Genomic DNA, 12,731 nt, shown 5'->3' on the forward strand with positions numbered 1-12,731 from the left:
TCTTTCAAGGAACAAAATGGCATATTGTAAGGGATTTGTTTCCTGGACTGGGGAGCCGTACTTCAATACCCCTGAACCCCCACACCGCCCCCTGCCATGTGATTGTGACACATCTGGGATGCAGAGATGTCAGGGCCTTGGAAGCCCTTACTGACAGCAAGGAGATGAATAATTAACCCAACAAGTTCTTGTGTGATTTTTTTTGTTTCCTGGCGTCATGTTTAGAGATTAGACTTCCTAAGCAGCAGCTGAAACCATTTTTTTCCCCCAATGGCACTGAAAATAAGAAAGACCATGCTTGAATGGGATAAAAACTGACCATTAATTCATTAGCTTGGACACTCCTTCAGTCAACACCTATTCATCGCAAGGACTGCATTGTGAACGGCACTGTGCCAGGTAGTAAGGGAGGAGCAGAGGGGAAGGGAGGGAAAAGAAGATGGAAAAGATGCAGAGATACTGGATGGCTGGGCTGGACAGTTAGAATTTCATTCTGTTGATGTAAAACATGGGGGTTGCAAGCATTGGGTTTGGAGTTGGACCACCTAGGTTCCAGTTCTGGCCCTACTACTTCCTAGCTGTGTAATCTTGGGTAAAATTACTACACCACTCTGTGCCTCAGCTTCATCTGTGAAATGGGAAGAATGACATGTACAGAAGTCGTAGCATTGCAGTGAGGATGAAATGGAGTAACACCTGACCCCGGCAAACTGCTGTAGGTGTTTGAGCTGTAGAACATGTGGATGTCAGGAAACCGATCTGGCAGGGACACAAGAGGGACGTGGCTACAACAGGGGAGGGCTGAAGAGGGTGGTGTTTGGAGAGACTATTGCAGTATAAGCTGGGGCCTGGGAATTGAAGCCCACTTTGCAGGGATGTCTGGGCAGAATCATTTGCAAATGTAGAGGTTATGCGTGGCAGGGCATAGTTATTTATGGGATTATGGCTGGACTCTCATCTTGCGCCCCATCTCTTCTAGTTCCTTCATCAAAGCCTGGCCTTACCAGGGCTCATGTGGCCGTATTGTGCCCATGTTCCTGATGTCATTTTCTGGTTTGGGGACAGAATGGACCATTAGGAATGGAGCATGGGGGTTGGGCAGAGAATCCAAAATACTCACCCTTCCCTGTCCCTACTTTTTTTCCTTAGTGATTAGCATCACTGCTTGAGATGTGGAGTTGGCTCCCTTTAAAAAAAAATCATCAAATCAACGCATGGCATTAGTTAGATTTGTTGAGGGTAGGAAGTGAACAACAAATCATTTTTGTAAATGTAATTTCCCCCATCTTCCATTTCCCTCTCTCTTCAGCAGGAGTTTCACCTGACATACGAGACACACGTGGTATTCTGTCCCAACTCTATCCTCACATCTGCTTGGTGACAATGAATAGAAATGATTACTAGCAAAAAATATTACAAACATTCTAAATCCTTCAGAAAGACAGGAGAGTAAACAAAAATTACTACGTGCTGCTTAGGTAGTCGCCAGTCCTGAGGCTGATACATCCTTCCTATTTGCTAAATGAACAAGAGAGTGGGAAATGATTTTCCTCTAATGCCATTGTATTCTGTGATGTATAGCTTTATCTCCGTTTTCCCATTACACTGTGGATACTTGCTTAAGAGAGTCTTATCCAAGCTTTTAAAAAATGATTCTTTTTGTGTGACTGCTGACATGAGCTGTTAGGAAACTGGAAAATTTTATTTATTTATTTAAAAGATTTTATTTATTTATTTGACAGAGAGAGAGATAGCGAGAGCAGGAACGCAAGTAGGGGGAGTGGGAGAGGGAGAAGCAGACTCCCCACTGAGCAGGGAGCCCGACGCGGGGCTTGATCCTAGGACCCTGGGATCATGGCCCGAGCCGAAGGCAGACGCTTAACTGAGCCACCCAGGCGCCCTATCAATTTTTTTTTAAAGATTTTATTTTTAAGTAATCTCTACACCCAGCATGGGGCTCAAATTTACAACCCCGAGATCAAAAGTTGCATGCTCTACTGACTGAGCCAGCCGGGCACCGCAGTGCTGTCGATTTCTTAATTCCCTTGTTTTGGGCCCACACATTTCTCCTATATTTCCTTTGTATGTTTCTTTGGCCTTCACTTATGTTTCAAAATGTTAGTTTTAGGAAGGTCCAACTAACTTGAACTTACTCACACTGATTCAATTACTGCAAAGCTTGAAGTTCAGGCTCAAGTTTCTCTTCCTTATGAAACAAGTTATGATTATTTCTTGTCTTAAAGCCATACTTCTGTGGTACTGGGTTTCTTATTTCTTAGGTTGCCTAGGAATTCTTTCGAGCTAGGCTCACAGTCTTCCTTGCTGCTATAGGCTGAAACAGTGACATCCTGAGACAAATTCAGCAGTGTGAACTAGAAACATATTGCGTATTTGGTGAACATATGTGTACAGTAAATACTAAAAAACAGTAGACTTCATTTATTTTTGTTTTGCTTTGGTTTGATTTGTGGAAATTCCTTCCTCTAAATAAAGAGCTTTTCTAATATAGTTTTATGGGCCCACGTTAGTCATTCGAACGCTTGCTCAGTGAAATTGACAAATCTCAACCCTTTCTAGAAAATCAGAGCTGTAATTAGAGCAGGGCGATATAATTTCCCTAAGCAAATAAGTGAGCTGCTTATTTAGCTAGTCACACAATTTAGCCCTCTTTACTCAGGTCTGGAAGCAAAGGCACTTGTACCTATTTGTGGCCCTTACATCTGGCTGGGGTTAGCCTAGTGGATCGAGAAGTGTGACAGTGGGGCTTCCAGCTGACATAATTTCCTTGGGTTTCTCGCCTTTGAGTTATGGGGACTATGAGATGTTCTGGTCTCATCTTGGGTGATGAGGTAAATAGAAGCTTCCTTTGCCTCTCTTGATAAGTGAATCAAATCCCAAACTCTGCCTGAATTAGAGGATCCTGTTGACCATTCTTGACCTGCCCTCCAGCTGAAAGGAAGGGGGCCATTCCCAGAGGTGTCTGAGCATATTCAGTGGGGAGAACCGCCTGCCGGGGTTAGAAGAAGAGCTCTTTTGTTCCTGGAGAATCCGGAGAGGTGGCCTTGCCAGTTCAGTCTCATCACTGTGGTTGTAACTGGGGACAGAATGCCTTAGCATGCAAGTGGTTTGTGGAATTGCTAAAGACGGACTTTGATGCTTGGCTCCTCCTGTCTTCTTTTGAGAAACCTGGTATAACTGGAAATGTAGGACGCCTGAGGATCAAGCATCCTGAAAAGTTTTTCTTTTGGCCAGAATTAAATTGCTTTTATGGGGCACCTGGGTGGCTCAGTCATTAAGCGTCTGCCTTCGGCTCAGGTCATGATCCCAGGGTCCTGGGATTGAGCCCCGCATCCGGCTCCCTGCTGGGCAGGAAGCCTGCTTCTCCCTCTTCTACTCCCCCTGCTTGTGTTCCCTCTCTCGCTGTGTCTCTGTCTGTCAAATACATAAATAAAATCTTTAAAAAAAAAAATTGCTTTTACTTTTTTGGATGGTCCAAGTTAGGATGATTTTCAAACTGAGATCAAGTAAGACAAAGCAACACATCATATCATATATCATATCATATCATATCATATCACATCATATCATAAAACATTGGCTACAATAGATCTACAACTTTAGTTTTTCTATGCCGATTATTTTCTTTATTATTTTATAAATAGTATTAAATTTATTTAGATAATTAGCTACTAAAATAACTGGTCATGAAGAAGGATCTTCTTTTACAGAATTCTCCAAAAATAATCACACATTTCCTGGCATATAATAGGCATTCAATAAATGGATAAAAGAATGAATGATAGGGTTTAAAGATCTATTCATAAAATTTTGTTTACAATGCACCCCAGCAAGTTTTTACATATAGGGCACTATTAAAAGATAAATCAAGAAGTGGGGCACCTGGGTGGCTCAGTCGGTTGGGTGTCTGCCTTTGGCTCAGGTCATGATCCCAGGGTCCTGGGATCAAGCCCCATGTTGGGCTCTCTGCTCAGTGGGGAACCTGCTTCTTCCTCTCCTCTGCCTGCCATTCCTCCTGCTTGGGCTCTCTCTCTCTGTCAAATAAATAAATAAAATAAAATAAAAAGATAAATCAAGAAGTTAAACCTAAAAAGAGACCTTTTAAATGATTAGGGGAGGAAAACCACAATAGCTTAAATATGTATTTTTGAGGTTAACATTGTACAAAGTATTTTTATTTATTTACTTATTTATACAAGTATTTTTATAATGTGGGCAGGCTTTAGTTTATATATTAGTAGCAGGAGATTCTCTAAAATTTCTTTTCCTCTTTTAGGCCACTGGCACTTTGTAGTAAATCATCAAAATCTTCCTTTTTATTACTCATATTAATATCAGAGCCTGGCATGCTGGAGGCATGCAGTAAGTCTTTAAACACAATAAACACCTCTATTTTTTATGAGAAAGAAAAATCTCATCTTCAGTTACTTCTGATTCTTAAAAATATTAAAATAATATAGATCCAAATATTATTTTAATTTTATTTAATTTTATCATCTGTAACTTCTTTCAGATGATAAAAGCAATATAAAATCATTATAGAGGATTTGGAAATACAGAGAATTAAAATTACTCATAAACTTCAGTACCCAGAGATAGCTCTATTTAATTTTGATGTATTTCTTTCCAGTCCAGCATTTTGTTATGTATACTCTACAGAGCACTTGCCATGGAAGACACTCTTGTAAACAAGGGTTCAAGTAGAAAATCTGTCTGCTGTGCCCCTCTTCTAGATCCATAATGCATATTGGCAATATTAAAGGCTCTGAGAAGTTCTGCAAGAAAGAGACCTTTTTCATTTTTTAATCAGTGTTTCCCAAGCTCATATGACTACTAAGCCCTTTGTGTGTGTATATGTATATGCGCCTGTGTGTGAGTGTAATGCCTATTAGCATCCTCACACTTTGACAAATTTAATTCTTTCTCCTTTTCTTCTTTGAAGACATTAGATTTTCTGAGCATCTGCTCTGGCTATGGGAAATTCCCCTTTAATTTTTCAGGTCTGATCTCTTGGTACACTTCAGATAGAGGACTAAGATTCAGAAAGAAAATTTGCCCTGGAAAGGAGGAATAATCTTCAAATGCATGATCATTGTGGGCTGCATAATAAGATTTTATGTACCTCTAGTCCAAAAATTAAATTTATTCACGGTCAATAGGATGCTTCTGAGTCTTTGCCAGCTGTGGATTGTGTATCTGGGGAAAGCTAGGTGGGGAGGCCTTTGATCACAGTTTAGCTTGTTGTAGGATTTCCTGACTGCAAAGAGCAGACAATTACTTTTAAGAGAGGATGGGTGTGTTTCAGTGGGGGTGGGGTGGGTGGAGAACGGGCCGTAAAATTATGAGACAGTTATTATGTAGTATACCAAGCCCCTGGGTCTCTCTGAGATGACTCTTATCCACAGTAAAACATTACCACATGCTGCTGTGGTTAATCAGAAAAACTTACTTCAGGAGTCCTGTAGCCACACTAAATCTAAACTGGGCATAAAGCACGGTCACCCTCAACTAAAGACTTGCTAGAAACAAGTGAAGTAGCATCTCCGGCAGTTTTTTGGAGGTTTCCAAGCTTCCAGCAACTGTCACTAGTGTCACTAGGTTGGTTGCTGTGTGTAAAACAGCGGTCAGGAATTCCATCTTGCTTCTTACCCAGCTCTTCCTCTTGATCCAGAAATGCCAGGAGCTTAGTGGTTGAAGCCTGAACAACTCTTCTTCTTTTATTTTTTTATTAACATATAATGTATTATTTGTCTCAGAGGTACAGGTCTGTGATTCATCAGTCTTACACAATTCACAGCGCTCACCATAGCACATACCCTCCCCAGTGTCCATCACCCAGCCACCCCATCCCTCCCACCCCCACCACTCCAGCAACCCTCAGTTTGTTTCCTGAGATTAAGAGTCTCTTATGGTTTGTCTTCCTCTCTGGTTTCATCTTGTTTCATTTTTCCCCTCCCTTCCCCTATGATCCTCTGCCTTGTTTGTCAGATTCCACATATCAATGAGATCATATGATAATTGTCTTTCTCTGATTGACTTATTTCACTTAGCATAATACCCTCTAGTTCCATCTGTATGGTTGCAAATGGCAAGATTTCATTTTTTGATGGCTGCATAATATTCCATTGTGTACACACACACACACACACACACACACACATATGCATATATATATATACACATACCACATCTTCTTTATCCATTCATCTGTCGATGGACATCTAGGCTCTTTCCATAGTTTGGCTATTGTGGACATTGCTGCTATAAACATTAGGGTGCACATGCCCCTGCGGATCACTACATTTGTGTCTTTGGGGTAAATACCCAGTAGTGCAATTGCTGGGTCGTAGGGTAGCTCTATTTTCAACTTTGTGAGGAACCTCCATACTGTTTTAAAGAGTGGCTGCACCAGCTTGCATTCCCACCAACAGTGTAGGAGGGTTCCCCTTTCTCTGCATCCCCACCAACATCTGTCATTTCCTGACTTGTTAATTTTAGCCATTCTGACTGGTGTGAGGAGTATCTCATTGAGGTTTTGGTATGTATTTCTCTGATGCCGAGTGATGTTGAGCACTTTTTCATGTGTCTGTTGGCCATTTGGATGTCTTTGCAGAAATGTCTGTTCATGTCTTCTGTCCATTTCTTGATATAACTCTTCTTTTTAAAGAAGGTGTCAACATGGTTTGACCTACCTCTTGAATATATATTTCTACGTAAGTTTTCTTCTATAACCAACAATTCAACCATTGGTATTTTAGGAAATGTAGAAATCATATGACCCAAAATGCATATAAGGGAGTGTGGTTTGAGAGATGTGCAGAAAAATGAAAAGTCCTTCATCTGACTGAAAACCCAAATTGAAGCCATTTGAGAAGAATCAGACCAGTTGCACTTTAAAAAAAAGATTTATTTATTTATTTGAGAGAGAGAGAGAGAGAGAGAGAGAGAGCGCGCGCACACATTGGGGGAGGGGCAAAGGGAGAGGAAGAGAAAGAATCTCAAGCAGACTCCCTGCTGAACATGGAGCCCAGCATGGGGCTTGATCCCACAACTCTGAGATCATGACCTGAGCTGAAATCAAGAGTGGGATGTTTAACCAACTGAGCCACCCAGGCGCCCCTGCATTTGGTTTTTATACAAGTATTCACCTGGTCACATTTCCCCCTCTTGTTTAGGGCCTGAAATCCATCCAGATATTGAAACTTCCAAAGACAGGTCACTAAAGCAAGGAAGGTATGCAGTAGAACTGGGTGGGTGTATAAAATGTGAAACTTTGCCTTCTGGGATAGTGTAAATGTTGTAAAAGTTTTATGAAGTTAGAAAATAAAGTCAAAGCAGAATGAAAAGCATTTCAGAATTCACACGATGATGACCACTTGGTGATCTTATATGGATACTAATTTGTTTGCTCATGTCAAGGCTCGAATTACTTGTTGAACAGACAGGTTTCCTTTTCCTTTTCGGTGAGTCTTGACTGCTTAGGTAACGTCCACTTGAGGAGACACTTGCTATTACCAGGAACAGCAAACTGGGTCCCCTAAGTATTTTTGCAATCTGTGGCAGAGACTGCCAATTGTCCTCCATTATATAGACTTCCTGTCTTTAAAAGTAATATACGCTTCTCCTGGAATAAGGACTATCTTTTTTAGCTTCCCTTGACACTAGGAATGGCCTAGTGTCATTCCTAGTGTCATTCTAGCTAAAGAACTTAAGTATGAAATATTCAGAAAGGGGGAACATCACCCTTCTTTATTGTGTTCTTTTTTCCTCATGCCTGGAATTGGATGAGATGGCTGGACTTGAACAGCCATTATGGGTCATGAAGTAGAAGCATGAAGCAGATGCTGAGGAGAGTTTTGTAGGAAGATAAATGGAACCTGGGTCCTTATTACTGTAGAGCACTATACCAGTCCTGGGTAACTTCCTATAGACCGTTGTTTATGAGGGAGAAATATGCATCTATTTTGTTCAAGCCATTGCTATTTGGGCTTTTCTGTACTATGCCAAGAAACCTAATCCTTCTATCATATTCTACTACCCTTAGGGCTAAACCATTTCTTTGTCAGGGCCAAGTTATAGCACAAACCAAAACAAACCAAATTCACTGAGAAGAGGCAACTTACTAGGACTATGTTGAGGCATTTGACCAGGCAGTTTTCAGAATAGATTCTTTGTCTTCTTCCCCATTTACTAGGTCAGGGTGTCAGGACATATTCATTCAGCAAATAATCGAGTGCCTACTATGTGCCAGGCACTGTGTTAGACTCTGAGCATCCAGTGAGAGTACAACAGCCATAGGCTCTGTCTTGACAGGACTTAAGAGTCGGGGATGCAAGATGGACCACAGTGAGGTAATTAGTCTATAAACCGTGATAAGTGCTCTGTGGGAAAAGCACAGGCAGCTACAAGAACCTATATGACAGGGAATCTCATCTAGGCAGGGGGATTGGAGGGCAAGGCGGGAAGGCTCTCCCGCACAAGGGGCGTTTGAATTCAGATCTGAAAGGTGAATTGGACTTAACTGGGTGTGGAAGGGTGTGTAGGATGTTCTAGGGAGAGGGCATGGTGTGTGCAGAAGCCCTGAGGAGGGAGGAAGCTGGTGTATCCCGTTGCATTACTGCTGAGCAGTGAACAAGGGAAGGCAGTGGGAATAAACTCTGCTTACTTGGCAAGGATGACACTTTTGTCAGGTACTAAGCATTATCTTTTATTATGAAATTATTTTAGAGAAATCTGTCACAAAATAGATAAAAACAGTCGGAACTTTCCCATCTTTGGGAATGGCGCTCTAGGACGTGTAACCAAGCCCCGGGTTTCTTTTTATGCAATTCTCCTTTGTGGCTATTTACGAATTGTCTGTCAGCTGTCCATTTCACATTTGTGCAGGTGGACAGTGGGCACAAGTGAAACCAGCATTAAAGGCATGACGCAAATGGAAGCTTCGAGTGAGAACGTTAGTGCCGTCAAGTATTTTTAAGGAGCACATGCTTCCTTGAGGAGAGTCCTGTTCCTGAAAAAAAGGATTCTAGCAGAGTAGCTTGAACACAAGTGAGTTAGCGAGTCTCATTTTTTGAGAAAGGTATTGCTTGAAATGGTACCTTTTAAGTTCATGCCAGTGAAAGGAAAAACAGCAGAGGCAGGAAAATGTTTGTTTTCCAAACATGTTTTATTTATAGATTGGTGAGTTCTTAGAAGAGATGATTTAATAATTGATTCCTTCTTTGTTTTGAACAAATACGGTATTTTGTGCCTTTCTTTTAAGCATAGTAACTAGTACTGAAACATTCAAGAGTACAGTACTGTATGAGAACAAAGGCCTATTCTTGGGGGGAAAAAATAATACAGTCAGCTATTATTCAAGACCCACAGTAGATGGCAAGCAACTTAAAGGAGTCACGTTTGCTCTAAAAATGAGTCTCTGCCGCCTCTCATCAGCTCCGTGCTACCCATTGCTGCTGCCGAAGTGTTCAGAGAACACTTTGTTCCGTCAATTTTCTTTCTTTCTTTTTTCCTCCCTCCCTCCCTCCCTCCCTCCCTTCCTTCCTTCCTTCCTTTCCCTTCCATCCCTCCTTTCTTTTTTTAGTAGTTTGTTGGGGGGGGAGAGATTGGCAGTTTGAGGCTTCGATTGAGATGCTCTTTGTGATAAATGGAGAAAGAAAATTAAAATTTTTGAAGAAGCTCCATAAAAGGGATATATAAGCAACACCTCTAATCATGGAGTTAAGAGAAACTACTAGGCTGTGTAGACCAAACCAAGCCTCGACATTATAGGAATAAGTTAAAGCAAGAAGTCTTCCATAATATCCTCTGCTTTATTGCCCCCCCCCACCACATACCTTTCATATGTTCTCCTGTTGCTTCTTTTTTTATGAGTTCAAGCTCTGCCATTGACTGACTAGCTGGGGAGGTGGGTTCAGGACACTATTGAGTTGGAGTAGATAGTTCCAGACACTTATGAATGCTTTCAAGGGGGAGATCACGTATCTGGTTTTAATTTAGGCAACTGGCACATAGTAGATGCTTAGTGATGGTTTTTTAATGTACTTATACACAGCCGTCAGGAGGGGAAACGTACCTAAAACTTAAATTCTGATCCCTCCAGCAAGGCTTTGCAGTCCGTTTGGCCTACAGAAAGGGTCGGGGTTGTGGGATTCTGGACATCGTTTAGAGTCTGTATTGAGCCACTATGTGGCATCTTTCAGGTTTTTACATCTTAGACAGCATTATCTCCTCCGCATACCAAGTGCTCACGTTCATTTGTCCCAATGTCTCTTACATTTTATGGTCCTATGACAAATAGCCCTGATGACTTGACTCCATGTTTTAAGCCCCTGCTGCAGTGCCGAGGCCCCTGTTCAGAATGACTTGCTTGAGGTTCCTGCCACCGAGAGCCTGTCCTGGAGCACTGACTGCCTGGACCGTTCATTTGCTCACCAGTCATTTTACACGGCTAGGCAACTTTACACTGTTAATTGTTTTAGTCGTATAATCCTCATCTCCTCAGCTGTTTTATAGCTTCTGGAAGGCAGAGGTTGGATCTTACTTTTGATCCCCTCTTAGCACATAGTAGGCAAACAACAGATACTAAAATTTGGAAATTCCAAGGGAAGACAGTTTTGCTCTAGTAAAAGATTCTAGTGATATCCCAAGACCATGCTTAACTGGGTAGACAATTCCTTATAGTGTGCTAAGATTTTTACACATGTGCCTCTTTCTTTGGTCTTAGCATTGTGAGTGTGTGTGTGTATGGAGGCTGAAGTTTGTAATGCTTCACACAGAAAGCTCATAGGTAGAGGTCCATTCTCTCTGCAGGTAAAACACAGGACTGATTTTTTTTTTTTTTAAAGATTTTATTTATTTGACAGAGAGAGAGAGAGAGAGAGAGAGCGTGCACGAGAGAGCACAAGCAGGGGAAGCAGCAGAGAGAGAAGGAGAAGCAGGCTCCCTGCTGGCTCAATCCCAGGACCCTGAGATCATGACCTGAGCTGAAGGCAAACACTTAACTGACTGAGGCACCCAGGTGCCCCAAAACACAGGACTGATTGAACAAATGCTCTTAACAATGAATAAGGAATGTAGTGTGAAAGATAGAGCCTTGAGTCTAAAGTGCTAACGCTCTTCAGCCTCTTCTTTAAAGGGCTCTGAGTGGAGTTCACTATTTTCAAAAAAGAGCCTTCTACTTCTTGTCACAGGGAGGAAGAGTATATTAGAAAGAACTAAGTGGGTTCCAAGTGAAATTTGGAGAGAGGCAATAAAATGGGGTCCATGAGCAATTTAACTTTAAAAGTTTAGCAAAGCTTTGTAATTTTGGAAATTGGGAACCACCAAATTTCCATCAATAGAGTCAAGTAAAGTTTGGGGTATTTACCTAACAGAAACCAGATGCTATTAAAAAAAGGAGGTAGACAGGCATGTACAATGTGGGAATAATCTACAAAAAGTCAGAAAAGCAAGTTATAGAACAATTTGTAAAGTATGATCCCAATTTATAACACAACATGACAAGAGATTTTTGTATATATGCACATAAAGTCAATTTGCAGAAAAAAGTCAGGCAGGATGCACAACAGACAGATTGAGGTTGATTACCTCAGGCAAGTAAAGGCGAGTAGAGTTTTTGGGTTTACTCTGTGTATTTTTGTACTGTTTGAAATGGGAATATATTTATATATTATTTGGTTATGAAAACATAGAAAGAAAAAATACAGCTAATGATCCATAGGATGTTCCCCTGTGGTTTCAGCTTTGTGGCGTCCAATGAGAGAAAGCTGAAAGAACAGTTGAACAGTGTGCAGTTTTGAATCGTTTATTTGCATTATTATTTTTGGCCAAAGATGAGTGTGGCTGAACTTGAGTTATTTCCAAACAGTGAGAAACTGATATGAAAGAGAATATAAGCAGTTTCTTTTTATTCCCTTTGTTAAGTCAATGTAGAAGTCACCAGATACTGGTTGAAGAAAAAAGTGCAACAATTAGTTTAATACTATCATTTATGAAATTGAATTTGTATTTTCTAGCCATTCTACCTTGGTTGGAGACATTCAGTGTCTGAGAGGCATATTGATCATTTCCAGAAAGAAGCTATGACACCACGTGACGAAATGCTCTTGCCTGCCTGTTTTATCCCATTGGATCCTTTTAAGAGCAATGGGTGAAGTTGGGCAGGCATCACTAGTTCTGCTTAACACAGGAGGAAACAGTCCTGGAGAAAATGAGGGACATAAATGGACTCCTAGAGCTAGTAAGTGACAGGGTCAGGAATTGCAGATTTTGTTCTCTTTCTTCCCAGCATGTGGGTGTACACCATAGCAGAGTTGTTCAGGGTAGAATGTACTGGGGCCATATTTTGTGCCAGTGAAGCCTCAAACCATTGAAAAGTGTTGTACAAGAACATTTGGCTTGAAGGGAAAAGATGAGGGTCAAATAAATTAACAAATATGAAAGAACTTTCTTGAAAAACATTTTACAAACGTGGTGTCGCATTTCAGTTATCACTGGACAACAATACGTTCCATCGCTTCTTGGCGTGCTTTGAGAAGTGCCAGAAAGCTCTGCTCTTGTTTAAGTGGGAAAGCTGATGCAGAGGAAGGGGAAAGGTGAGTAGGGAACAGAGCCAGGGAACGAATCTCGTGAACACACTTCCATTCGGATCAGATGGACTCACTGTCATTAAGAGGAGCTTCTTTCTAAGAGGGACTGGGCCCTATTCCGGA

General features: G+C 41.3%; 1 protein-coding gene across 6 annotated transcripts in view; it reads left to right on the forward strand.

Annotated features, from left to right (window-relative positions):
• ANKRD44 (ankyrin repeat domain 44) overlaps positions 1-12,731 on the forward strand; it is a 360,792-nt gene that overhangs the window by 58,921 nt on the left and 289,140 nt on the right. The gene's annotated exons all lie outside the window — the stretch shown is intronic.

The sequence above is a fragment of the Phoca vitulina genome, unplaced genomic scaffold (genome assembly GCF_004348235.1).
Source record: "Phoca vitulina isolate PV1807 unplaced genomic scaffold, GSC_HSeal_1.0 scaffold1, whole genome shotgun sequence".
Taxonomy (NCBI): Eukaryota; Metazoa; Chordata; class Mammalia; order Carnivora; family Phocidae; genus Phoca; species Phoca vitulina.